The following is a 25,410-nucleotide window of genomic DNA, read 5'->3' as shown; positions in this document are numbered from 1 at the left end:
CCACCTCCCCTGCCCTCTCTCCACCACCAGCACCCTCTCCCCAGCGAAGCCCAGTCAGGGCTGGTCCCACAGCAGTGCCCATTGCAGGTGCTCTGGGCAGTCACCCCACAGCCTCTGCCACTCTGAAGGGCAAAGCAGCTCCTGCAGCTCAGAGAGGAGTCACCCCAGAGGTGGGCGAACACACATGGCAAAAGGAAAAGGAGGCACCTGTGTCATTTGCTCTCCTCTCCAGCACATCCTGAGAGGTCTGCAGCCCCTCCATGCCATCCCCTCTCCCCAGGCCAGCAGAAAAGCCCTGGCCCTTGAGGACCTCAAGAGCTCTTACTGCTCCAGGCACAGAGCAGCCTTCCCAAAGCTGGTACAGTCAGGAAGGTGTTTTCATTTCACATTTGTTCTAACTATGCTGAGGATGGATCTCGGACTGAAAACAAACAAAAAAAGCTGTTGTAGGTTCATTTATTTCACTTAAATACAATGAGAAACTCCCCATTTACACAAAGTGCCTCAGTCACACAAAATGTGAGGATACTTAATGGGATGAATAGTGACATAACTTTGAAGATAACATCATGTGTAGAAAAGGGAAGTAGAGAAAGAAAAACAAACTTAGCCTGTCATGATGTACACTGGAGCCCACTGCAGAGAAAGTAGGCCGTCTATGGCTGCTGAAAACATCCAGTAATCAGCTTCCTCAGAGCATTCTTGAGCTCCTGGTTCCTCATGCTGTAAACGAGGGGGTTCAATGTCGGAGGTACCAGCGAGTACAGAACAGACATCAGTAGGTCCAGGAATGGAGAGGAGACAGAGTGGGGCTTCAGGTAGGCAAATGCACCAATGCTGATAAACAAGGAGACCACGGCCAGGTGAGGGAGGCAGGTGGAAAAGGCTTTGTGCCGTCCCTGCTCAGAGGGGATCCTCAGCACGGCCCTGAAGATCTGCACATAGGACACCACAATGAACACAAAACATCCCAAAACCAGAAAAACACTGAAAGCGAGAAGCCAAATTTCCCTGAGGTAGGAGTGTGAGCAGGAGAGCTTGAGGATCTGGGGGATTTCACAGAAGAACTGGTCCAGGGCATTGCCCTTGCACAGGGGCAGTGAAAATGTATTGGCCGTGTGCAGCAGAGCATAGAGAAACCCAGTGACCCAGGCAGCTGCTGCCATGTGGACACAAGCTCTGCTGCCCAGGAGGGTCCCGTAGTGCAGGGGTTTGCAGATGGCAACGTAGCGGTCGTAGGACATGATGGTGAGAAGAGAATACTCTGCTGAAAGGAAAAAGACAAAGAGAAAGAGCTGGGCAGCACATCCCATATAAGAAATGGCTGTGGTGTTCCAGAGGGAGTTTGCCATGGACTTGGGGACAATGGTGGAAATGCAGCCCAGGTCCAGGAGAGAGAGGTTGAGCAGGAAGAAGTACATGGGGGTGTGGAGGTGCTGGTCCCAGGCTATGGTGGTGATGATGAGGCCGTTGCCCAGGAGGGCAGCCAGGTAGGTGCCCAGGAAGAGCCAGAAGTGCAAGAGCTGCAGTTCCCGTGTGTCTGTGAAAGGCAGGAGGAGGAACTGGGTGATGGAGCTGCTGTTGGACATCTGCTGTTTCTGGACATGGGGCACTGACTCAAGAAGTAAAGACAGTGACAAGTTAGGGGAGACTTCTCTGGGGAAAATCAAAGCCATTTCTCACACACCCTCCCCTGCTCCAGACCCTCTTGTCCTTTTCCAGACCTTCTTCCAGCTCCGTGTCTGAGCCCTGGCTGGTGCTGGCTGGAGGTGCCGTGAGCAGAAGGGCCTGTGTCCACTGGCTGTTGGGAAGCCAGCCCTGCTCTGCAGCAGGGGTCATGGGAACGGGGCGCAGGAGACAGACCTGGGGCTCGAAGTTGTCATCTGAAACTGCTGCTGGTGCAGAAGGGCCTGTCAGCATCTGTACTCTCAGAAAGAATGACAAAGGATGGCAGAATGAAGCTTGAGACATTTGGGTCTTTTACAGCTTTCTGCATATTCCCAGGAGAGTGTTCTTATATCCCAGAAACCCTCAGCATTTCTGACTCATTCACCGTGAACAGAGCGAGACCTGTGAGACCAGAGGATGCCTGTGGGTCAGTGCAGAGTGAGGGCAGCTGCTCTGTCCCTCTGTCTTGCTCCAACTGCCCTGGGTTGGCACCTTTCTGAGATGGAGCCTGATCACACTCCCATGTTACCCTGAAAAGCCACCAGGCACTGCTGAGAGCAGAGGGATCCACCTCACACCATGACTTGTCTCAGCCTTTCCCAAGGTCTCAGCACCCCACGTTTAACCCAAGAAACACAACGCTCATTCCCCAGCCCCACAGACTGCATTGCCCACACCCCACAGGTCAGAGCAAAGCTGGGACACGTGTTCCCATGGACACACCTGCAGGAAAGGACCCGCAAGATCAGGCTGTGAATCTGCAGCTAAAACTCCCATCCCCTGAGAGCCTGAAAGCAAGAACAAGATCCCAACAGCAGTGACCCAGAGCAGGGGAGCAAGAAGGACAATGCGGTGAGGGTGGGTGTGAGAGAGGCCAGGGCAGAGGCAGCCGGGCACTCAGAGAGCGTCACCCTTCCCCAGCTGTGCAGCCACCTCCCAGACACCAACATTGCCGGGCAGCTGCTCTCAGCCCCTGTGCTCTGCAGAGGAACTGGAGCTCTGGCTGCACAGGAGCTGCTTCATGCCTTGGAGCCCCCGGCCCTGAGGGCAGAGGCTTTGCTGGGTGGGAGAGGAGGCCAGGGGGCTGCTCACAGGAGGGATCTGCACTGCAGGGGATCACGGGGACTTTTCTCTGTGCTCCCTTTCATAACAATTCCGGGTTTAGTTTCCTCTCATTTCTGATCATTTCCCTGCTGCCTGGAGATTCTCCCCCTGGGAGGTGTTTCCCTGTCCATGTCTCTTCCCTGTCAGTGCTCACAGACCCCTTCCCACCCTCTGTGCCCTCCCCCTGGCCCTACAGATCCTGCCTGTTCACAGGGCACTGCCTGGGGGCATCTTCCTGTTTGCAGGCTGGAAAACAGGACAGGTCAGACTAGGCTGAGGGGTCCAGCAAAGGTGATGCAGGTGCTGTGCACAGGCAGAGGGGTGGTGAAGGGATGTTATGAGCCTTCTGGCAGATGTACTGATCACTCAGAGTTGCGGCTCAGGAGTCTCAGCGACTTGTTTAAGCATGAGAGCTCATTTTCATTTTATCCTTTCCTGCACCCCTCACCCCTTGGGAGAGGAAACTGAAAAGACAGGCTCAGGAAAGTTCCTTATCTGTCTGGTAATCCTTGCAAGGATCTTCTCCTTGAGGCATCCCCCTGGAAAAGTCCTGGGGGTGATCTGGAGCTGTGAGCAGCACTGACTCATACAGCACCCTCTCCACAGCAGAAGCACCTTTACTGCCCTAATAGGGTTTGCTCCTTCTACCTACATCTTCTCCCCTCGGTGTTGTTGGGATCTCCCCGGGCAGGCTGAGCGCTGACCCTGGCAGGCGGCAGAGTCCCTGCCCTGGCACAGCCCTGGGGTGCAGGGACCCTGCTCTGCAGGACAGCCCTGGGCACCCCTGGGTGCTCACCCGGCTTCACAGCTGTTCAACATTGCCTGAGAGAGCCCCCTCCTTACAGATCCCACCAGCTGTGCCTGTACCAGTTTTAGGAGATGGCTCCAGGAGCTACAGCTGCATTGCCCTGCACCCAGAGACTTACCACAGCAAGGGCTGCAAAGGTTTCTCCTCCAGTGAGCTCTCAGTCATCCTCCCAGTCCTGACCACCTTTAATCTCTCTCTGCCTTGCTCGTCTCCCTGAGATCCCCAGGCAGAGCCCTCAGCCCTGCTGCGCTGTGCAGAGGAGCTGCTCCTGGGCAGAGCTGTCTCTCTGCAGCGCTGCCGCTTGCCAGGAGCTCCCTCTGTCCCAGGAGCCCAGCCCAGCTCAGCAGCACAGGAGCAGCCCAAGGCGCTTTAATGACCCCTCTGGTGGCTTTGGTGCTGAGTCCATGGACCTCAAGCCCTGGAGGAAGCTGAAGAAACCTCTCAAGAAGTCAAAGTCAGATTCAAACTCCAAAGTTTCTTGTTAAGTCAATGGATCCCATTGGGGAACACTACTGAGGAAATGTCCCCAGGGTTGGTTAGAGCAGAAAAATGGAGGTAGTGATGACTAGTCAGGAAAAGCAAAGTAAAGGTGGCTCTGATGCTGAGTAAACCTGGTTGTCTTTCATTAACCAAAGGGCCAAGCCCTGACCCCCAGCCCTGGGAAGGCAGATCCTGTCCCTCCCACATTGCCGAGGGCCCTTCCTGGACAGTGTGATGTGGGGCTGTGCAAGGCCAAGGGCAGGACTATGGTCCCACAACTCCCAGGTTCCTGGCTGGGGACAAGGAGGCCATGAGGCCCCTGTGCTGGAAGGACAAGGTGTCTCCTCACAGGCATCAGAGGTGCAGACAACAGCCATAGCTAAGGGGAGAAGGAGCTCATGTCTGGTGGGGCTTTCAGCCTCTTTACGTCCCTTGATCATCTCCACCACAGCCTGTCCTGTGCTGTGGCATCCCCTGCACCTCTTTCCCTGCAGGCTGCAGACATCCCCCCTGCTGCCCCACCTTGCTCTTGTCTGAGCATCTTCCTTCCTTTGCTGAGATCTCTCCATCCTCCCCAGCTGTTCCTTGAAGCACAAAGCCTTGGGCTGATGCTGACTCCCTCTGCTGACCTGCTCCACCACAGCACTGCCCTTCCAGTCACATTCCTTGCTGCTCATGTCCAGCCTGGACCTCCCCAGCTGCACTTTGGGCCATTATTTCTTTCTCAAACTCTTTCCCACTATGCAGAAAACCTCCACCACCTCTGAAACCACCCTTCAAGCACTCTCAGGCTACTCCTGCACTGCTGCAGCCTCCCCAGCGCTGCTGGGCCAAAGCAGCCCAGGTCCCTCAGCATCGCACACCATGTGCACAAGGTGCTGAACCTGCCTTGGCTGAGCCCTGCACTCTCCAGTTCCTCCCTGCTTCTCCAAACTGGGAAGCCGCACACTGGCACACCCCCGTGTGTGTGGGGTCACACCAGTGCTGAACCGAATGGGATGAGAACTCCAGGTGTCTGGGTCCCCACGCTCCTCCTCATGCAGCCCCGTGTGCAGCTGCCTTGTTCATGGTGAGCGTGCACCATGGGCTGGTGTGGGGACTTTGAAGTGCCCAGGCCCTTCTCCTCAGGGTCACTGCTCAGCGTGTTGGGTCTTGCTCTGTCGTGATGGATGGGGTTATTGTCCCACCCTGATACAGCACTGCTCAGTTCCTGGGATCAGCAGACTGAAGCCAGCTCAGCTGGAGCTGCGAGTGAAATGTCAAAGTTACAGAGGTCGAAGAGGGTAAAGAGAGGGGCTTCTGGTTGCATTTTCGATTTCGCTGCTCGGAAGTCCCCGGCAGCCCTTGTGGAGGCAGCTGACGTTACCACGGCGATGGTGATCACATCCCCTCCCCTTTGCCTTGAAAAAGCTTCTAGGAGGGCAGAGACGCACCAGGCACTGGGAGGTGAACCAGGTTGTGCAGCAGGTGAGCACGACCCACGCTGTGCTGCAGCAGTGACCGTGGTAGCTCGTGCAGTAGGGCGCAGAGGTTCTGTCCCTCCTTGCTGTTAGACCTCTCACCTGTTGCTGGTGACACACACTGGGGAGTGGCAGGGCCAGCAGACAGGACACAACCAGCTCTTGTAGGTCAGATTATCAGGGGTTTCGTCCGGCTGTGGTTTTTTTCCCCGGTTTAACTAAAGGCAGCAGTGGTTTCTAGAAAAGGAAAGCTGTTGCTGCTGTTAACACAAAGAGTGTGTCTACACAGACACTGCCCTCCAAGGAGGATGCAGCCACCCAGGTTTCTGGCTGTGCAGTGTCTGTGCCTGGCATTGGTACCAGAGGATGGTAAGGGAGGCACCTGTGTACGATGTGACCAGGTCAATGACTTACTGTGCCTAGTGGCAGAGCTTAAGGAAGAGGTGGAGAGACTAAGGTGCATTAGGGAGAGTGAAGAGGAAATTGACTGGTGGAGTCAAAAGGGTTTGGGTGGGCAACAGGAGATGACGAAGCCTTGTCCCTCCTGCCATAAGGCAGATAGAGCAGACCTAATTGATGGGGAGGAATGGGAATAGGTCCCTGATCGGAGAGGTAAAAGAACCCTCTCTTGAACCCCATCACCACCCCTGGTGCCCTTAACAAATAGATATGAGGCCCTGGACCCAGAAAATCAGGCAGGGAACAGCCAAGAAGATGTGCCTGGATGGACCATCCTCCTGGATGGACCTCATCTACAAAACGGATTACAACTGCAGCTGTAAGAAAAAAACAAACAAGGGTGGTTGTAGTCGGCGACTCCTCCTGAGGGGAACAGAGGGCCCTGTATGTCGCCCAGACCCATCCCACAGGGATGTCTGCTGCCTTCCTGGGGTCGGGCTGAGGGACATTAATAGAAGACTTGCGGAACTAATTCAGCCCTCAGACTATTATACCCTGTTAGCAGTCCAAGCTGGCAGCGAGGACATTAATAGAAGAAGTGCCAAGATAATTAAAAAAGACTTTAAAGCACTGGGTCGGTCAGTTCATGGAACAGGAGCACAGGCGATATTTGCCTCAGTTCCTGTGCTGTCTAGGATAGATGAGGAGATAAATAATGAGAGGAGTAGAAAAGCCCATCTCATTAACAGGTGGCCAAAGGATTGGTGTCACCATCAACATTTTGGGTTTTTTGACCATGGGGCAAACTCCATGGTATTTGGTCTCCTCATATGAGATGGGCTTCATCCTTCTAGGAAGAACAAGAGGACTATAGCCCAGAAGTTGTCGGGGCTGATCAGGAGGGCTTTAAACTGGGTTTGAAGGGGGAAGGGATTGAAACTGGGCTCTCCAAAGATCAGCCTAAGGATGGAAAGCCTGAATTAAGAGTGAAATCAGCAGCCTACTTGAAGTGCATGTACACTAATGCACGCAGTATGGGCAACAAGCAAGAGGAGCTGGAAGCCATCGTGCAGCAGGAAAGCTGTGACATAGTTCCATCACAGAAACATGGTGGGATGACTCATACGACTGCAGGGCTGCTATGTGTGGCCACCAAGCTCTTCAGAAGACACAGGCAGGGTAGGAGAGGTGGAGGGGTGGCTTTATATGTTAGAGAGTCTCTTGACTCTGTTAAACTTGAGGTCAGCAGTGACAAGGTTGAGTGTCTGTGGACCAGAATGAGGGGGAAGTCCAACAAGGCCGACATCCTTGTGAGTGTCTGTTCTAGACTGCCCAACCAGGATGATGGAGGAGGTGAATTATTCTACAAGCAGCTGTCTAAAAATCAACAGTCCTTGTTCTTATGGGTGACTTTAACCTGCTGGATATCTGCTGGGAGCTCAATATGGCACAGAAGAGGCAACCTAGGAATTTCCTAGAGTGTATAGAGGACAATTTCCCTCATTAGCTGGTAAATGAGCCGACCAGGAGTAAGGCCCCGCTAGACCTACTGTTCACAATCAGAGAAGGGTTGGTGGGTGATGTAGTGGTTGGAGGCCACCTGGGCATAGCGACCATGAAATAATAGAATTTTCAATACTCAGAGATGCAAGGAGAGCCGTTAATAAAACCTCTACACTGGACTTCCGAAGGGCGGATTTTTGCCTATTCTGAAGTCTAGTTCAGAGCATACCCTGGGAAACAATGCTGAAACCACCTTGGGGTTCACTTCTGCGGGGTCACAGCCCAGGGCTGACCCTGATTGGCAGCTCTGTCATGGGCTCTGCACTGTGGGACCAGCGTGACCCAGGCAGTTGGGAGATCTCGGGATGAAGAAATGGGCACTGGGGAGCATCATGGGATCTGTTAGAGAGTCATTTTGACTAGAAACTGCCTGTGGCAAAGCAGGAGGGAAGCGTCTCTGTCAGCAGGATTATTCCACAGGGACCACGGGCGCTGGCAGCACCACAACCTGACCCCAAGCCTGTTGTCCCTGAGACAAACCCCTTCCGCACCGCCATGTCTTTGTTCTCTGCTGCCCCTGTTAACACTCGGGAAGATTTCCTGGCACCTGGGCAGACACAAACCAGCTCCGGGCCAAACCCCCTGAGACTTTTAATAAGCACAAATATGATGTACAATGTAAAAATGGAAAACAACTGGAGGAAACTCTGGACTGTTGGTGCTGCCCATGGGCAAAGGGAGGCGGTTCCTGATGCTCACAGCTCTCCCAGCTTCAATGACAGCAGGGATGGGCTCTCCTGGCTGGGGGCTCAGGGGTTGCTGTGCACCCAGCTCTGTCACAGCCTTTGTGTGTCACAGATGTGCCAGAGACATCTCTTCAGCGTCATCGTAGCCCATGCTCCCCGGGGACAGGGACGTGGTGCCTCCTTCAGCTCCAGGGACCCCAGCACTTCTCTGGGAGCACAGGCTGCCCCCTGCAAGGAGCAATGCGGGACATTGCAGCTCACCCCATGGGGCCTGTGCATCACGTTCCCCCCTGCTCCTCACCACACTCAGCTGCTTCTCCCACCCTTCAGTCCCTCCATGGGAAACTCCTGGGGCAGGTGCCCCCTTCCCAGGAGGTTTAGGTCTCAGTGCAGCAGCAACCAGGGTGGCAGTGGGGGTGGCAGTGGGGGTGGCACCCCAGGAACCAGCAGCGCTGAGTTTCCCTCTCACCTCTGGGTGCATCGCTGGGTTCTGCTTCCTCCTCTGGCACCCTGGGCATTTCCCAAGCTCCCTGTCCAGGGGCATCGCCCTCCCCAGGGAGAGAAACCTCCCTGGCATCATCATAGCCATCCACTGGGTCACCCTCAGGCAGAACAGAAACATCTGAAAAGAGAGGGGAGCTGGTGACAACGAGAAGATCCATCGTGCAGAGCAGAGGATGGGAGGCACTGGTGTTGGCAGCAGCACAGGAGACCCTCAGGTCCTCCTCATCTCTGACGGTGACACCCAGTGACACCTCTGTCCTTCACTTGTCTGCAGGCAGATCAGCCCCTTCCTGCTTCATTACCTGGTGCTGATCCCAGACCATCCTCCTCCTCTCGGTGCCCAGGGTAGGGCTGCAGCTGGGTCAGGGACTGCTCCGAAGAGGAGCCTGGAGAGATGCGCAGTGGGTGTTATGGGATGAGACCACTGACCTGGTTTGTGGCCAGTGCTGCTGGGGAAGGGGGACCCACAGAGCTGGGGCTTCATGGGGAGGAGGGCTGGGAATTCACCCTGCTCCCCTGGGACAAGCCCTGTCTCAAAGGTGCTCCCAGAGCTGCCCCAGGACAGCTCTTCCCTCACTCGTCAAGTGGCTGTAAGGGCAGGAAGAGAGGGGCTGTCCAGCTGCGACGGGCAAAGCTGGTTGGGAGGCAGCTCCTCTCCCGGGTCCAGGGCTGGGGTGCTCTCCCCACAGACCACACAGCCCCAGCACTGCAGGGACCACGAGCTGGGGGCTTCAGGGCATCAGCCCTGGGGTGGGGTGGGGAGAAAGGGTCCTGCAGATGTGCCCACACCCACCTAAGTGACCAAACGTCGCCTGCTTCTCCCACGCTGGGCTGTGACCGATCTCCTCGTACACGGCCTCGGGGAAGAGCTCCTGGGCTGTCCTGGAGCCTGGGAACAGAGGCAGAGCTGGCATGGGGACAGGCAGAGGGGCAATGGGACCCCACTCTCCTCCCCAAACCTGTTCCTTGGCCCAGCCCAGGACTGCTCCAACAGCACAGCCCCACTGTGCTGTCCAGGAACAGCTGCCACATTCCCAGCGAGGGCCACATCACTGTGGAGATGATCTAGGGCAGCATCACCCTCACATCAGCCACTTGGAGACAGCGCTCAAGCCCCTCTGGCCCCTGGGTCATCCCCCTTGTCTGACCCCAGAGCAGCTCCCGTGCTTCCCCTCCACCTGGAGCCAACCCCTGTCTGCCCCACAAGTCCATAGCAGGGCCCCTGCCCTACCAAGGGCACGCAGGGCTGGGCAGAGGGTCAGCCTGGGGCATGAATCCATGGAGATGGGCCCTGCTGCCCTATGTTCCTCTCGTCTTCTCCTTGCCCCAGAGTGCCCTCCAGCACTACCCAGAGCACTGCCAGCCTTGACCATCTCCTCCAGGATAACATTTCCCCCAGGATAACATCTACGGGATAACATCTCCCCCAGGATAACGTCTCCTACAGGATAACATCTCCCCTGGTCCTGCTCTGCCCTGTCTCCCCTTGCTCCATCTCTTGCTCCAATCATCTCTGGGCTCTCTCCACCCCTTCCTGCTGGTGCCCTATGGCCAGACAGTCAAAGGGGTGTGTGGGACAGGTGGCAGCACACAGTCTCCTCCCCTCAGCTCTGATTGTACCCCTTACTGACCCCCCACAGCACCCCCAGCCCTTCCAGGAGGCATCACTGGGAGCTCTGTGGAAGGACCCACCTCTGCACCCAGCCCTGGCACTGAACGCTTGCCAGGCCAGCAGGGCCAGGAGCAGGCAGAGAAGGGCCCCCAGGATGATGCAGATGATGACGGGCACTGAGGTTCTCCCGCTGACAGTCGGACGGCCCCGGGTGGGATCTACACGGGCAAGAACATGGAAGAACAGCACCAGCCCTGGGAGAGATGGAGGCAGCACCAGCCCTGACCTCCATCACACAAGGCAGCAGAGAGGGGAGGACCCCAGGGGGAATGATGGAGAAGCTTCCACCCTGCTGACTGAATTTCACCCCCTCCTCAACCCCCACATAATCACCCCAGTGCCACCTCCTGGGAGTTTCACGCTCCAGCAAGAAGCCCCTTCCACCCAACTGTGGGTCAGAGCCTGGCCCTGGGATACCCAGCCCTGGGGAGGATGAGTTACCTGCTCGGGGTGGGGATGCTGCTGTCCTGGGTGCAGCTGCAGGGGAGGAAAAGGAGAGCTGGGCTGAGAGGGTGGGAGTGCATGTACCAGGGAGCCTCCCCTGTAACACACAGCGTGTGTCTGTAGGGTCCCTGACACATCCCACCCCAATTGCCCCTCCCGTAGTGCTAGAAAGGAACCCAGGACAGGGCTGGGGGCCTCTGCCCTGGGCGGCGGGCAGGGTGGCACAGGTAGCCCAGGGGATGGATGGTCCTGGAGCTGCAGGGCTCCATGAGCATTGACCCAAGGACACAGTTCCACTGAGGCTGCTCCCTGCTTGGCACCAGGCTGCTGCATCCCACAGGAACGTTCCTGCTCTCGGGAGTTCAGGGGCCATGCCAGGACCAAGCGGGTGAAAGGCCTTCCCCAGCTCCCTGCTGATACCTGAGCAAGGGGTCCCAGCCCCCCGCTCACCCAAGCAGCGCACGGCAGCGTCTTCCTTATGCCGGCAAGCACGTCCGTCCCTAGGCTGGGCCCAGCAGTCCTGCAGAGACAACTCCGTTCCCCGGCACTCCACCCGCTCCAGCCAGATGGGGCCTTGGCCCACCCCAAAAGCAGCCTCATGCAGGGCAGACACCGCGGGGCCACAGCCCAGCTGCCTGCACGCCACCTGGGCGTCCTGCATGTCCCAGGAGTCATCGCACACTGTCCCCCAGGAGCCGCGATGCCAGAGCTCCACTCTGCCTGAGCACCCGTCCTCACCTCCCACGGCACGGATCTTCTCCCTGTCTGGAGAAGGCAAAGAGCTCCCACGGCACTCAGACAGCAGAGGAGCCAGGCAAGAGGAGCACGCGGAGGAGCAGCTCCCTACCTGTGCAGCTGCTGGAGTTGGGGCACAGGGCCAAAGGCTCTGGGGGCATTTCTGGGCGTCCCCTGAAGAAGGAAACACTGTGGTGAAGGGACTTGCTCGGGGGATTGTGCAGAAGAGAGCGGGGCTGAGCTCTGCTTGTGCCCTTGTGTGCCATCTTGGTTGCAGAGCAGCAGGAGGGTGGCCATGGAGGGGAGGCTCCTCTGAATCCTCTCTGGTCTCTGCTGAGACCCCACTTGCAGATGTCGCTGCCTCCCCGAGGCACTGCCGGGTGGCAACGGCTCCCAGACATGTGGGACACTGAGAACTGTGGTCACATCTGTACCACCAGCAGCAGAAGAGTCTGACATGGCAATGAAAACCCCTCCAAGCTCTTTCTCTGCATTTGGCCGTGCCCAGAGGGGAGCAGAAGCTGGGGTGACACCAGTGCCCGAGTGGCTCAGAGTTACCATTGCAGGTGATGTGGGTCTCATCTCGCAGGTCATCGCAAGACTGTGGGTCCCAGGGGGCGGATGGACACTGCCAGAAGGAGCTGGTTCCCTTCTCACATTGCATGTAATCCAGCCAGGCAGGGCCAGACACCCTGCCATAGGGCAGGCCTGTTTCCAGGGATCCTCCGTCCCCACAGCCCAGCTCCTTGCACACCAGTGACACCGTGTCAGGAGTCATCGAGCTGGAGCAAACGCTCCCCCACGTCCCGTTGTAGAAAACCTGGAGGTGCCCAGAGCAGCCATCACTGTTCCCCAGCCTCAGGTCCATGAAGTCTGGGAGGAAAGGCAGCAAGAGAACAGGCTGGTGTGGGGCTGTGGGAGCCAGGACACCCCTGCGCTCCCCAGGCCCCCAGCCAGGTAGGGCAGGGCCAGCAAGTCCCCCTTGCACCCAAGGCAGAGAGAAGTCCCTGATGGACACAGCCCCTGCTCTCCCCGCTCACCCTGGGGGACAGCTGAGCTCCCCAGGGACCCCGGCGAACTGAGGGCACCCGTGCATGGGTGTCCCTAGGCCAGGCTCAGGCAGGGGCTCAGCCAGGGACAGCCCTGCATCCCGGCCTCCGGGGAAGCATCCCGGCACAGCTCCCGGCACACACCTGAGCAGATAACACCCGCATCCTCTTTGTGCCCACAGTCGTGCTGCCCCCAGGGCCCGGCAGCGCAGTCCCAGAGAGCAGCTTCGGCCCCAGAGCAGTTCACACCGTCCAGCCAGATCTGCCCGGAGCCTTCCCCGAAGCGAGCGGAGCCAGCCGCCTCCACCGCCCCTCCACAGCCCAGCTGGTGGCAAACGACGGCGGCATCAGACAGGTCCCAGCCATCGTCACAGACGGTCCCCCAGCTGCCCTGGTAGTAGATCTCCACTCTCCCTGCGCAGCGCCCGGGTCCGTTCACCAGCCGGACCCGCAGGCTCCCTGCAGTGGGGAGGAACCCCAGGTGTTGTCAGGGGGTGGCCGCCCCCCCACCCCATCATCTGGGGACCCGTTCAGCGCCGCTCACCCCAGCAAATGACTCCCATGTCCTCCACAACCCCTCCCAACAGGGCACTCCTGGGCAGGGAGCTGTTGCAGCGGGTCAGGCTGGCCTCGTGCCCTGCGCACCGGACCCCTCGCAGCCCCATGGGGCCCGTCCCTCGCTCAGGCTTCGGGGGGTTGTAGGCTTTTTCTGCCTCTCCACACCGCAGCTGCCGGCACACCACGCTGGCCTCCCGCACGTCCCACTGGTCGTCCAGGACTCTGCCCCACATCCTGTGCTGAAAGATCTCCACTCGCCCGTCGCACCGGCTCCCGCCGCCGACCAGTCGCAGGGACGTAGGGTCGGCTGGGCCTGGGGACAGTAGAGGAGCCACAGCCATCAGCGGCACCGGGCAGCACGGCAGCCTCCAGGGAAGAGGGCAAGGGGGGGTTGTCCGACCAAACAGGGCGAGAGTGAGCCCTGTGCTGACAAGAAGCGAGGGCAAAGCCCAGGCCCTGTCTGCAGCTCACACCCGGGTCTGCTTCTGCTGGGTGATGGGATGAGGCTCTGCAGGGCTCTCTGTGGGGATGGGATGTGTTTGTCTGCAGCTGCAGGATGGAGCAGAGCCCCACCAGCGTGTTCTGGGCTCATCATATGGAACCCGGGCCGGGCAGTGGTACCAGGGTCTAAGGCGCTGCCCTGGGGACAGGTGTCTGTCTCTGTTCAGACCTCAGCTCTCCCAGAGCAGAGCGATCAGTCTGAGCAAGGAAAGCCCCCCAGGGATCCTCCAGGGAGAAATTTAGCCTGGTGCTGCCATGGGACCCCTGCTTTGGGTGGCCATGTCTCACACAAAGGGAAACGGAGCTAATGCACTATTTTCCCAGCACTCACCTGAGCAAATGACAGCAGCGTTGTTCCCGTGGGAGCACGGGGGGGCCCCCAGGGTGACCACTGGGCACTGTCCCAGGTGGGCTTCAGTCCCGTCACAGTGGAATGAGTCTCTCCAGACAGGGCCAGTCTCTCTCCCAAAATGCTCTCCTCCAGGAATGGACTCAGCAAACCCACAGTTGAGTTGATGACACAGAACATGGGCATCCAAGAGATCCCAGTGGGAGGCACAGAGAGTTCCCCAGCTCCCCAGCATCTGGACCTCCACCCCCCCCGCACACGCTGTGCTGCCATTCACCAGCCTGAACCCTGTGTACTCTGGGGACAGAGGAGGAGAGAATCACAGAATCACACGTTAGGGATTGGAAGGGACCTCAAAGCTCATCCAGTGCAGTCCCCCCATGGAACAGGAACACCCAGATGAGGTTACACAGGAAGGTGTCCAGGTGAGTTTGAATGTCTGCAGAGAAGGAGACTCCACAACCTCCCTGAGCAGCCTGGGCCAGGCTCTGGAACCCTTACTGCAGACTGCACTCACTCAGTTCAGCTGTGAGGATGCTGTGGGAGATGGTGTCAAATGCTTTACTGAAGTCAAGATAGATCACGTCCACTGCTCTGCCATCACCCATCCACCTCATTATGTCCTCATAAAAGTCGATGAGGTTGGTCAAGCACAACTTCCCTTTGGTGAAGCCGTGTTGACTGTCCCTAATGACCCTCTTATCCCTGATATGCCTTGAGATGGCACCAAGGAGAAGTTGTTCCATCAGTTTCCCAGGGATGGAGGTGAGGCTGACCAGTCTATAGTTACGTGGATCCTCCTTCTTGCCCTTTTTGAAGACTGGAGTGACATTTGCTTTCCTCCAGTCCTCAGGCAACTCTCCCGTTTCCCAAGACTTGGCAAAGATGATGGAGAGCAGCCCAGCAATGACCTCAGCCAGCTCCCTCAGCACCCACGGGTGCATCCCATCCGGACCCATGGATTATGGATGTCCAGATGGCCTAACTGCTCCCTAACCCAGTCCTCATCAACCCAGGCAAACTCCTCCATTGTGCTGCCTTCCTCTGGGGCCTCAGTAGTACGGGGCTCCTCAGGACAGCCCCCGGCAGAGTAGGCAGAGACAAAGAAGGCGTTCAGAAAGGGTGGGTTGGTGCTTTTGTACCCTCCGTAGCTGGTGGAAAGGCCAGAGGGACAAAGGCCTTTCTTCTTCTGCATGGTTTTCATGCTGCAGACAGTCCCATTACCCCTTCTGTCCTACACTCACCCAGCCTGGTCCTTGCTCTGTTCCCAACCCCCCACAGAGCCCCAGTGTTCAACACCCCACCCCGAGTCCTCACGTGTGCAGCTGACAGCAGCGCTGTTCATCTGGGTGCAGGCCTGGTCCCTGGAGGACCCCGTGGGGCAGGAGGACAGGAGGGACTCATTCCCCACACACTGCAGCTCTCCATCCCACATGGGACCAGCCCCTTCTCCAAAGTGACCTCCTGCAGACACAGGCAGGGCCACGCCGCACTGCAGCTCCCTGCAGACCACCTCAGCAGCCTGGGGGCCAAAGTGGGAATCACAAACACTTTTCCACTGGTCCCCGTCATGGATCTCCACACGTCCTGAGCAGTGGCTCTTCCCGTCCACCAGACGGACAAATCCTGGAGGAGGCGGGGAAAGCAAACCAAAAGAAAACAAGAAAACAAACAAAACCACAATAAAACCTAACCAAACAAAGAAACAAAAAAGTAACCAAACATACAAATCCAACGCCACACCTGGGAGCTCCCCAGAACTCTCTGGCAGTTACATGTCCACATCCCACATCACCCCCAAGCAAGCCATGGCCAAACTGCCATTGCACATCCTAGGGGAAGCTGTTGGGGTCGTGATGATGACACAAACACATCCAGGACCCCTCCGGCCCTTCTCTACACCATCAGAGCACTCGAGGTATGTGGCTGCCATACGTCTCCCATGTCTCTGAGGGGGAACAACCCAGCATGACCAGCCATCTCATGCTCTTCCTCCAAGGTGTGGGTGCCGAACAAGTTGCCCTGTCGTGTTTCCAGCACAGGGATCCTCAGCCTTGTTTGCTGGGAACTGGCAGAATGGGTGGGGACCAGTACAGACCAGAGGACACCCTACGGCAGGATGGAGGATTTTCCTGGAGCCCAAGGCACCAGGTGAGGTGGGACTGAGACACTGAGGCAGGGTCAGGACACACTGAGGCAGGGGCAGTTCACCCTGGGGTCGGCTCCCTCTGGGCTTTCCCCAAGGACCAGTTACGCCAGCAATGACCGTCCCAGATTGGCAGGTCGACCAGCATCACTGGGCCCAGATCCAGCTCATGTTTGTTGTTCCCCGAGAACACAGCCAGGGCCTTCCCCCATCCCAGCCCCAAAGGTGGGAACAGGCTGATCCCTTACCTGAACACGTCACTCCAGTGTCAAGACTGTGATCACAGTCATGTTCACCCCATCCTGCATGTTTGCAGTCAGACAGGGCAGATTCGGTGCCATCACAGCCAACATCATCCATCCAAATGGGGCCAGATCCTGGCCCAAAGTGTCCGTACTGTGGAGCTCCAACAGCAGACCCACAGTCCAGCTGCTTACAAACCACTGCAGCATCGTTCATGTCCCAGTAGTCACCACACACTGTCCCCCACTGTCCCTGGTGTTTCACCTCCACTCTCCCAGCACAGTGCCTGCCGCCATCTGCCAGCCTCACCTCCGCAGCACCTTCAAACACTGACACAGGACCAGTCAGATCAGCATCAAGCCCCAGCACTGTGGGTGTCAGGGTGGGATCCTCCTCCCTTCCAGGCTGTCCCCAGTATGGTGCAGAGGTCCCTTCTATCCCCAAGGACCGTGCAAGCCTGGGACGAGCAGCTCCAGCCCTGCTGGGTCATTTGTAACCCCAGAGATTTCAGCACTTCCTTCTACTCTTGCAGACCCCCTTTCAACCTGCCCCTGGCCCAGACCCACCTAGAGCACCAACTCCTCCCCAGCCAGCACCCTGGGAAGAGACCTGTCCCCAGGGATCCCCAAGCACAGGCTGCTGTTTCTCCCAGGACCCCCAGCTCCCCTGGACCACAGTCTGCCCTGAGTACTTGCCACCTCATCATCTCAGGCCTTTGTGTATGCCCTGTGAAGCAACAGGTTGATCCCAGAGAGGCCTACCAGCCCATTGTTCCCTTTGTCCTGGGGCATCAGCCCAGCCCTGCCCTTGTCTGTGATCCCCAGGAGGGTCACATCTCTTTCAGCTGTGGGAACAGATGCCCCAGTTCCTTTGTCTCCACAATCCCAAACTGTCCCCTCCTCAGGCTGGGGCCACCCCAGTGTTCAACACCCCACCCCGAGTCCTCAGGTGTGCAGCTGACAGCAGCGCTGTTCATCTGGGTGCAGGCCTGGTCCCTGGAGGACCCCGTGGGGCAGGAGGACAGGAGGGACTCATTCCCCACACACTGCAGCTCTTCATCCCACACGGGACCAGCCCCTTCTCCAAAGTGACCTCCTGCAGACACAGGCAGGGCCACGCCGCACTGTAGCTCCCTGCAGACCACCTCAGCAGCCTTGGGGCCAAAGTGGGAATCACAAACACTTTTCCACTGGTCCCCATCACGGATCTGCACACGTCCTGAGCAGTGGCTCTTCCCGTCCACCAGACGGACAAATCCTGGAAAACAAACAAACAAACAAAAAACAAAAAACCAAAACAAAACAAAACAATAAAAACAACTTGGGCTTTCCCAGAGCCCTCTGGCAGTTACTTGTCCATGTCCCACATCAGCTCCAAGGACTCCCTGGACAAACTGCACATTGTAAATCCCAGGGGAAGCTATTGGGTGAGTCTTCGTGCCACAAATACATCCAAGGCTCCTCCTCCCCTTCTCTACAGCACCAGAGCACTTGAGGTGTGTGTCTGCCACACACTCACAGCCACAGGTGCTGCTCAGACAAAGGGCTCCCACACAAGGTCCTCTGTGCTGCCCAGCATGCTCCCCCAGCACTGCAGCCGTGTGAGCAGTTGGGGTCCAGGAGAACTGGCCCAGATGGTGACAAAGCTGCAGCTGCTCAGCCCCTGCAGAGCTTGAACCAGGCAGGACCATCATCACCTGTGTGCAACCAGAGGCTCACTCTGATCCCAGGCTGTTCCTGCAGTGTTGGGAGGTTCCTTTTAGGTGGGAGATGTCCCAGAGCACAGAAATGCAGGAGCTGTTACCATGGCTGGTGCTTTCCAGAGCCCTCCAAGGCCTGCTCGAGGGGGATGTTCTCATCCAGGGACACGGTGCTCTGCCCAGGGGTGCACAGGTCCCAGGCCAATGGCCAGGCAGGGAACAGGAGAGTTGTATGTCCCCCTGGCCTCTCGCTGCCTCAGAGGGTGACAGCAGCACAGATGAGTCAGTCAGTGCTGGTATAGACCCCGTTTCATGGGTCATTGTGGGGAGCTGTGGGCAGGGAGGAGGGGTTGGGCAGCTGGTCATTGCTGCCTGCATGGGGTGCTGTCCCCACAGGGATGTCACAGCTCTCCCCAGGGACCAGTTACACCAGCAATGACAGTTCCAGCTCAGCAGCATGATTGATTAATTTGGCCAGATCCAGCATGTGTGTTGCTCCTTATGGCACAGCCAGGTCCCTTCCCCAGTCCCATCCCCTAAAGGTGAGAAAAAACTGACCCATTACCTGAACATGTCACTCCAGCATCAAGACTGTGACCGCAGTTATGTTCACCCCATCCTGCATGTTTGCAGTCAGACAGGGCAGATTCGGTGCCATTACAGCTGACATCATCCATCCAAATGGGGCCAGATCCTGGCCCAAAGTGTCCGTACAGAGGAGCTCCAACAGCAGATCCACAGCCCAGCTGCTTACAAACCACTGCTGCATCGTTCATGCTCCAGTAGTGACCACACACGGTTCCCCACTGTCCCTGGTGTTTCACCTCCACTCTTCCAGCACAGCGACTGCCGCCATCTGCCAGCCTCACCTCCGCAGCACCTTCAAACACTGACACAGGACCAGTCAGATCAGCGTCAAGCCCCAGCACTGTGGGTGTCAGAGTGGGAGACCCCTCCCCTGCACGCTGTCCCCAGGGTGGTGCAGAGGTCCCTTGTTTCCCTACGGGCTGTGTAAGGCTGGGGCGACCAGCTCCAGCTCTGCTGGGTCATTTGTGACCTCAGAGCTTTCAGCTTTTCCTTCTACCCTAACAGACCCTTCAACCTGACCCTGGACCAGACTCACCTAGAGCACCCACTTCTCTCCAGCCAGCACCCTGGGAAGAGACCTGTCCCCAGGGATCCCCACGCAGACGCTGCTGCTTCTCCCAGGACCCTCAGCTCTCCTGGACCATAGTCTGCCCTGAGTACTTCCCAGCTCATCATCTCAGGCCTTTGTGCACCCCCTGTGGAGCAAGATGTTGATCCCAGGGAGTCCTACCAGCCCAGTGTTCACTTTGTCCTGGGGCATTAGCCCAGCCCTGCCCTTGTCTGTGATCCCCAGGAAGGTCAAGACTCTGCCAGTCCATGAGAACAGATGTCCCAGTTCCCTTGTTTCCACTGCACCAACTGTCCCCTCCTCAGACTGGGTTTCACCCCAGTGTTCAACACCCCACCCTGCGTCCTCACGTGTGCAGCTGACAGCAGCGCTGTTCATCTGGGTGCAGGCCTGGTCCCTGGAGGACCCCGTGGGGCAGGAGGACAGGAGGGACTCATTCCCCACACACTGAAGCTCTCCATCCCACACGGGACCAGCCCCTTCTCCAAAGTGACCTCCTGCAGACTCAGGCAGGGCCACGCCGCACTGTAGCTCCCTGCAGACCACCTCAGCAGCCTTGGGGCCAAAGTGGGAATCACAAACGCTTTTCTACTGGTCCCCATCACGGATCTGCACACGTCCTGAGCAGCGGCTCTTCCCGTCCACCAGACGGACAAATCCTGGAAAAAAACACCAAAAACCAAATCATACAAACCTGTGGTGAGGTAGGAGGGGTTGGGCAGCTGCTCAGTGCTGCTTGCATGCGTTCCTGTGCCCGCAAGGCTGTCACAGCTTTCCCAAGGACTGGTCACACCAGCAATGACAGTCCCAGCTCAGCAGACTGGTTGGCCACATTGGGAACTCCTTCAGATCATGTTTGTTGCTTCCTGAGAGGGCCAGTGCCTTCCCTCATCCCACCCTAAAGGTGGGATCAGGTTGACCCCTTACCTGAACACATCACTCCAGCATCCTCAGCATGATCACAGTCATGATCACCCCATTCGCTGTGTTCGCAGTCAGACAGGGCAGATTCGGTGCCGTTACAGCTGACATCATCCATCCAAATTGGGCCAGATCCTGGCCCAAAGTGTCTGTACTGAGGAGCTCCAACAGCAAATCCACAGTCCAGCTGCTTACAAACCACTGCTGCATCATTCATGCCCCAGTAGTCATCACACACGGTCCCCCACTGTCCCTGGTGTTTCACCTCCACTCTCCCAGCACAGCGCCTGCCGCCATCCACCAGCCTCACCTCCGCAGCACCTTCAAACACCAACACAGGATGAGTCAGGAGAGCACCAAGCCCCAGCACTGCAGCTCTGGGGGAACCTCCTGCCTGGGCAGAGTCAGGGGTACCAGGGTGGGAGCCCCCTCCCCTGCAGGTCCCCAGAGCAGTGTGAGGGTCCCTTCTGTCCCCACAACTGCACAAGGCTGGGGGTGCCCATGTCCAGACCTGCTGGGTCATTCTCCATCCCACCACACAAGGCACCTCTTCCTACCTCAACGGCCACCTGCCCCCCACCCATGCCCACCCACACACCGCCCTGCCCTGCACTGGGCACCCACTGCCTCCAGCCCAGCACTCCCTGAACAGCCCCGTGTACCTAGGGCTGCAGCTTCCCATGTAAACCACCTGCCCCAGCACCATCCAAACCCAGCCCATCCCCAGGGCTTTCCCTGTTCCCACTGAGATGATCCAGAGGATCCCACATCCCCTCCTCTCCCCTGGCATCAGCCCTGGGCCAGCCACCCAGGAAGGCCATGTCTCTACTGCAGATGTCCCTGTCCTCTCTCTCTCTGGGGGGCACAAACTGCCCTCGTGGGGTCAGGGCTCCCCTGGAACAAGGGGCAGTGAGCAGTGCACCAAGCCTCTGGGGCACCCCAGAGGTTGGCAGTGCCCTGGGGATCTCTGGGTGTTGTCATCACCAGTGAGGCACCGCTGGTCCAGAGGCAGAGCGCTGGGGACAAGGGGTCCCAAAAGGTACCCCAGGACAGGGGGTCTGTGAATCCAGCCAGGCACAGAACACTGGAGCTCTGGAAAAGGAGGTGCTCTCTCCCACCCAGACAGGCACAGGGAAAGGCACAGGCTCCGTGGAACTGAGCACCTTCTGCCCCCTGTCTCAGCAGCATCTGCAAAGAAACCCCATTCCCAAACAGATCCCCATGACCACACTGGTACCCGCTGGCCCTGGGCAGTAGGACAAGGGAGTCAGCACTTACCCCTGCACAGCTGTACCCAGAGGAGCAGCCACAGCGTCTGAGGGGACAGGAGTCCCTCTGTGCCCATCCTGAGCCTCCTGCCCTGATGGCACATCCCTCTGTGCCGCACTCCCTGCCACAGCTCCAGGGACTCAGGGGAGCAATGATGACAGGAGGGCAATACATCTCTGCAGATGTCCCCCAGTTACAGGAGGAACCAATCGAAGCAGCAGCACCTTTTTAGACATTATCAGGAGCCATCTCCCCTCCGACACGGCCCAGTCCTCCAATGAACTTCTCCAGCACCGTTCATGACCATATATGAGGGACGGCTCTGCTTCAGGTGTCACATCACTGCAATGGTAGAACATCACAGGACAGGGCTGGCTGTAGTGGGGGAAGCAGTTTGTTCACCCCTTGAGCTCTGAGTGCGGACCAGGAGCACTGAGCATGTGCTGCAACAGGCACATCCAAGAGCCCGAGGTGAGAGTGTCCAGTCACCCCAGTGCCATAAGACCCAGGGGGCTGGGACTGCACCGGGGCTGTGTCAGGAAGGGAAGGAAACAGCACCTGTGACAGAGCCCGCTGTGTTGGGAGCAGCAGCTGGGAAAGGGCCTTAGCCCAGGGCAGAGCCCCATCCCAGGAGCGCTGGCTCACCCACCGCTCCCTGGAGAGCCCGCGGAAGGTCCCTCACAGGAGCTGGAGCTGCGACACGTCCCTGTCGTGGCAGCAGACGTGCAGCCCAGAGGCTCAGACGTGTCCCAGACTGTCAGCATGTCACCGAGGGGCCGTTATTCCCCACGGGTGGATCAGAGCTGCAGCCTGCAGGTGCACAAACCACAGCCCCCGTGCTCCCCCCGCGGTGCCCAGGCAGGAAGTCTGTGGTTTCCTCCTGGCGCCGTGCCCGGGCTCATCCCTGCGGTGCCCCTAAGACACCCCCAGCCCGACAGCTGCAGCCAGGGCTGCAGGGGCTGCTCCTTCAGCCTCGCAGGCACGGGGTCGGGCAGCTCCTGTACCTCCTGGGGACCCTGTGACAGCACATGGACGGTCGGCACCGAGCTCCATGGCCATGGGGTGACACTGGTGATGTGAGCACTGCTCCTCCTACTGCAACTGCTGTGTGCTCATTGGTTATATTGTCAGTGACCTCACACCCTCTAGTGCCACCGCTGCGTGCTCGTTGGTTACACTGACAGTGACCTCACACCCCCCAGTGCTGGCTCAGCCCACAGCACCCACTATTCCCAGCTGGTCTCCCATCCAAGCACTGACCGGGCCCGATCCTGCTTAGCTTCCCAGATCAGAAGAGATGGGGCATTCTCAGGGTGATGTGGTTGCTTAATTTATACATATATATATATATATGTATATATACATATATATTTAAGTTCCCCGAGTATATCCTGATAGTATCTGAACTAAACCCTTTTTTTAAGGGCAGAGCAGAGGGGCAGGAGAACCTCTCTGACCTACTGACTACCCCCTTCTAACCCACCCCAGGTACCATTGGCTTCCTGGCCACAAGGGCCCAGTGCTGGCTCATGGTCACCTTGTTGTCCCCAGGACCCCCAGGTCCCTTTCCCCTACGCTGCTCTCTAACAGCTCATTCCCCAACTTACACTGGAACCTGGGGCTGTTCTGCCCAGATTCAAGACTCTACTGAGACCCCAGGGACCTCACCAGCACAACCTGTTTGCTCTGTGCACATGTTGGAGTCCTCACCAGCACAACCTGTTTGCTCTGTGCACGTGTTGGGGTGACCCCATCTGGCAGCACCCACCCAATCACTTGCTCAATCCCCAGCAGTGGGATGGGGGAGGGAGCTGGAAGGGCAGAAGCAAGAAAGAAAACCTCATGGGTCAAGATAAAGACAGTTTAAGAAGTGAAGAAATAGTTACTCACAGCAGCAGATACATATGTCCAGACTGTCTCTGAGCAAAGGATGTTTTAATGTGTGGGAGATTTGAGGGATTTTCTTGAGGTTGTTGTGTGGATGGGTTTCTGTTATATGGAGATTTATTTCTGAACTATCCAGGCTCAAAGGAATTTCAAGGCCACCTCGAAAGCTGAAAGCAGGACCTGCTGTGGGAGTGAGGCAGTTCTACAATAACAGTACCTCAACAAGATGTAAATCAACAGACCTATCAGCAGTGAGACTCGGGTGCCTGGGCAGCACGTGACCATGGACAATATCCAATCAGCTAACGCATGCTTGGAGCCTGGATGCATGATCAGGAAGTAACTGCATGTATAAGGAGGCTTGTTTCTGTAATAAATGGCTTTGCTTAAATTCATATGGGATCGTGTGGAGTCCGTGAGTTTTCGCCCTCGCATATGATTGTCACTTTTCTTGTTGTGGATTGTCCTATCACCTTTTTCTCTCCAAATCCCTCTCCCTTTGCCCGGGGCTTTCATCTGCCCCAGTGTCCATGGGTAGAGAAATCTGTCTCACAGGAGCCAGGCGGGGAGAAGTATTTGACACTTGTCAGGACCAGGAGCCCAAACTGCCCTCTGCTCTCGTGCTGGTGGGTCTCTGCACCCCTCTGGTTCTTCCCCAAAGACTCCTCTGATCCTGCTGGTGGGTCTCCGCACCCCTCTGGTTCTTCCCCAAAGAATCCTCTGATCCTGCTGGTGGGTCTCCGCACCCCTCTGGTTCTTCCCCAAAGGCTCCTCTGCTGCAGGTGGCAGGCACGTTGGCTCCTGTGGGGAGCTGCTGCAGCTCAGCGCTGTTGCAAGGAGCAGAATCTGATCCCAGAGCAGGAGAGGGGAGGAGGCGGCTGTGACCGACATCCTCTCCCACTTCAGCATTGCCCAGCTCCCTCCTGGGATCTCCTCCACCCATGGTGACCCTGGGGGAACTGGGGCAGCCCAGGCTCACACGTACCAATGCTCAGCACCCTGGAGCCAAAACTGCCAACTAAGTATTCCATCCCATCCACGTCATACATCATATAAAAGGGGGAGAACACGAGGGTCTCCCCCCTCTCTTCGACTGTGGCTGACATCTGGGGAGGATCCTGCCTGCTGTCCCTGTGACCTGAGGCCTAGGAACATACCCTGCATCCTTGAATCCAGTTCCAGTTCAATGCAGAGTCCAGCCCAGGACTTCTGGGTGCCTGCACTTCAGTTACTGGAGCAGCTCTGAGCTTTGCCGGGGAATTCAGGACTTGTTTTGTATATTTTGTGTTATTTTCTCTATTTTCTTAGGAGCATTAGTAAAATATTTTTAACATTTTTTTTCCAACTTGCAAGTCTGTCTCGCTTTTCCTCCCATCATCTTTACTCTCCATCAAATGATTGGTCAAACCACTTGTCAATCATCCATGTGCTGCACTCCCACCAGCCGTGATTGGTGCAGCCAGCACAGCCCAACCCTTAGCTCTGCCCAGTTTGTTCAACTCTCGCCAACTTTCCTGCAGGCCTCAAAGCTTGATTGGCTGCTTACATATCAATCACTTGACTTGCCCCACCTCCTCAAATGTGATTGGCTGTCCTGGGCCCACTGACTCCCCATAGACTTCTGGGCGGTTGTTGCCAGGCAACGAGCTCCGCCTGAAAACGACGTCGTGTGCTCTAAACAAAGGCTGTGGGTGATAAAAGACACGTTGGGACCCTAAACATGAGGATTTGGTCCCAAGGAGGAGGCTCTGGGCACTCAAAGGACGGGCAGATGCTACAGATAGCGTTTTGGGCCTGAACACGAGGGGACCCTCTTGGTTCCCACCCAAGCTGGGTTTGGTGCCCGTGACCCCACGGAACGACACCTGTGCTGTCCGGAGTGGCCACGGAACAGACGGAGCCCAAAGACACGGCCTCCAGGAGCTCAACGGGCTGTTGTGACATTTCATGGACGTTTCACAGGGGCAGCCCATGGACTGAGGGCAACAGTCTGTGTGTGACATCAAAGGGCGGGAAGGGGAGCGGTGGTTGGTGAGGACATGTTGGATTGTGTGGGACCTGAGCCTGACGTCCATGGGGTGGAACAAGGGGTGCAGAAAGGACCGTGGT

General features: G+C 57.5%; 1 pseudogene; it reads right to left on the bottom strand.

Moving 5' to 3' along the window:
- Positions 1 to 6,761: 6,761 nt before the first annotated feature.
- On the bottom strand, positions 6,762 to 20,966 carry LOC136116241 (scavenger receptor cysteine-rich type 1 protein M130-like; annotated as a pseudogene).
- Between the last annotated feature and the right edge of the window lie 4,444 nt (positions 20,967 to 25,410).

Source organism: Patagioenas fasciata, chromosome 6, assembly GCF_037038585.1.
Source record: "Patagioenas fasciata isolate bPatFas1 chromosome 6, bPatFas1.hap1, whole genome shotgun sequence".
Classification (NCBI taxonomy): Eukaryota; Metazoa; Chordata; class Aves; order Columbiformes; family Columbidae; genus Patagioenas; species Patagioenas fasciata.
The sequence above is the reverse complement of the archived record's forward strand: the minus strand, read 5'-3'. Positions and strand labels throughout refer to the sequence as shown.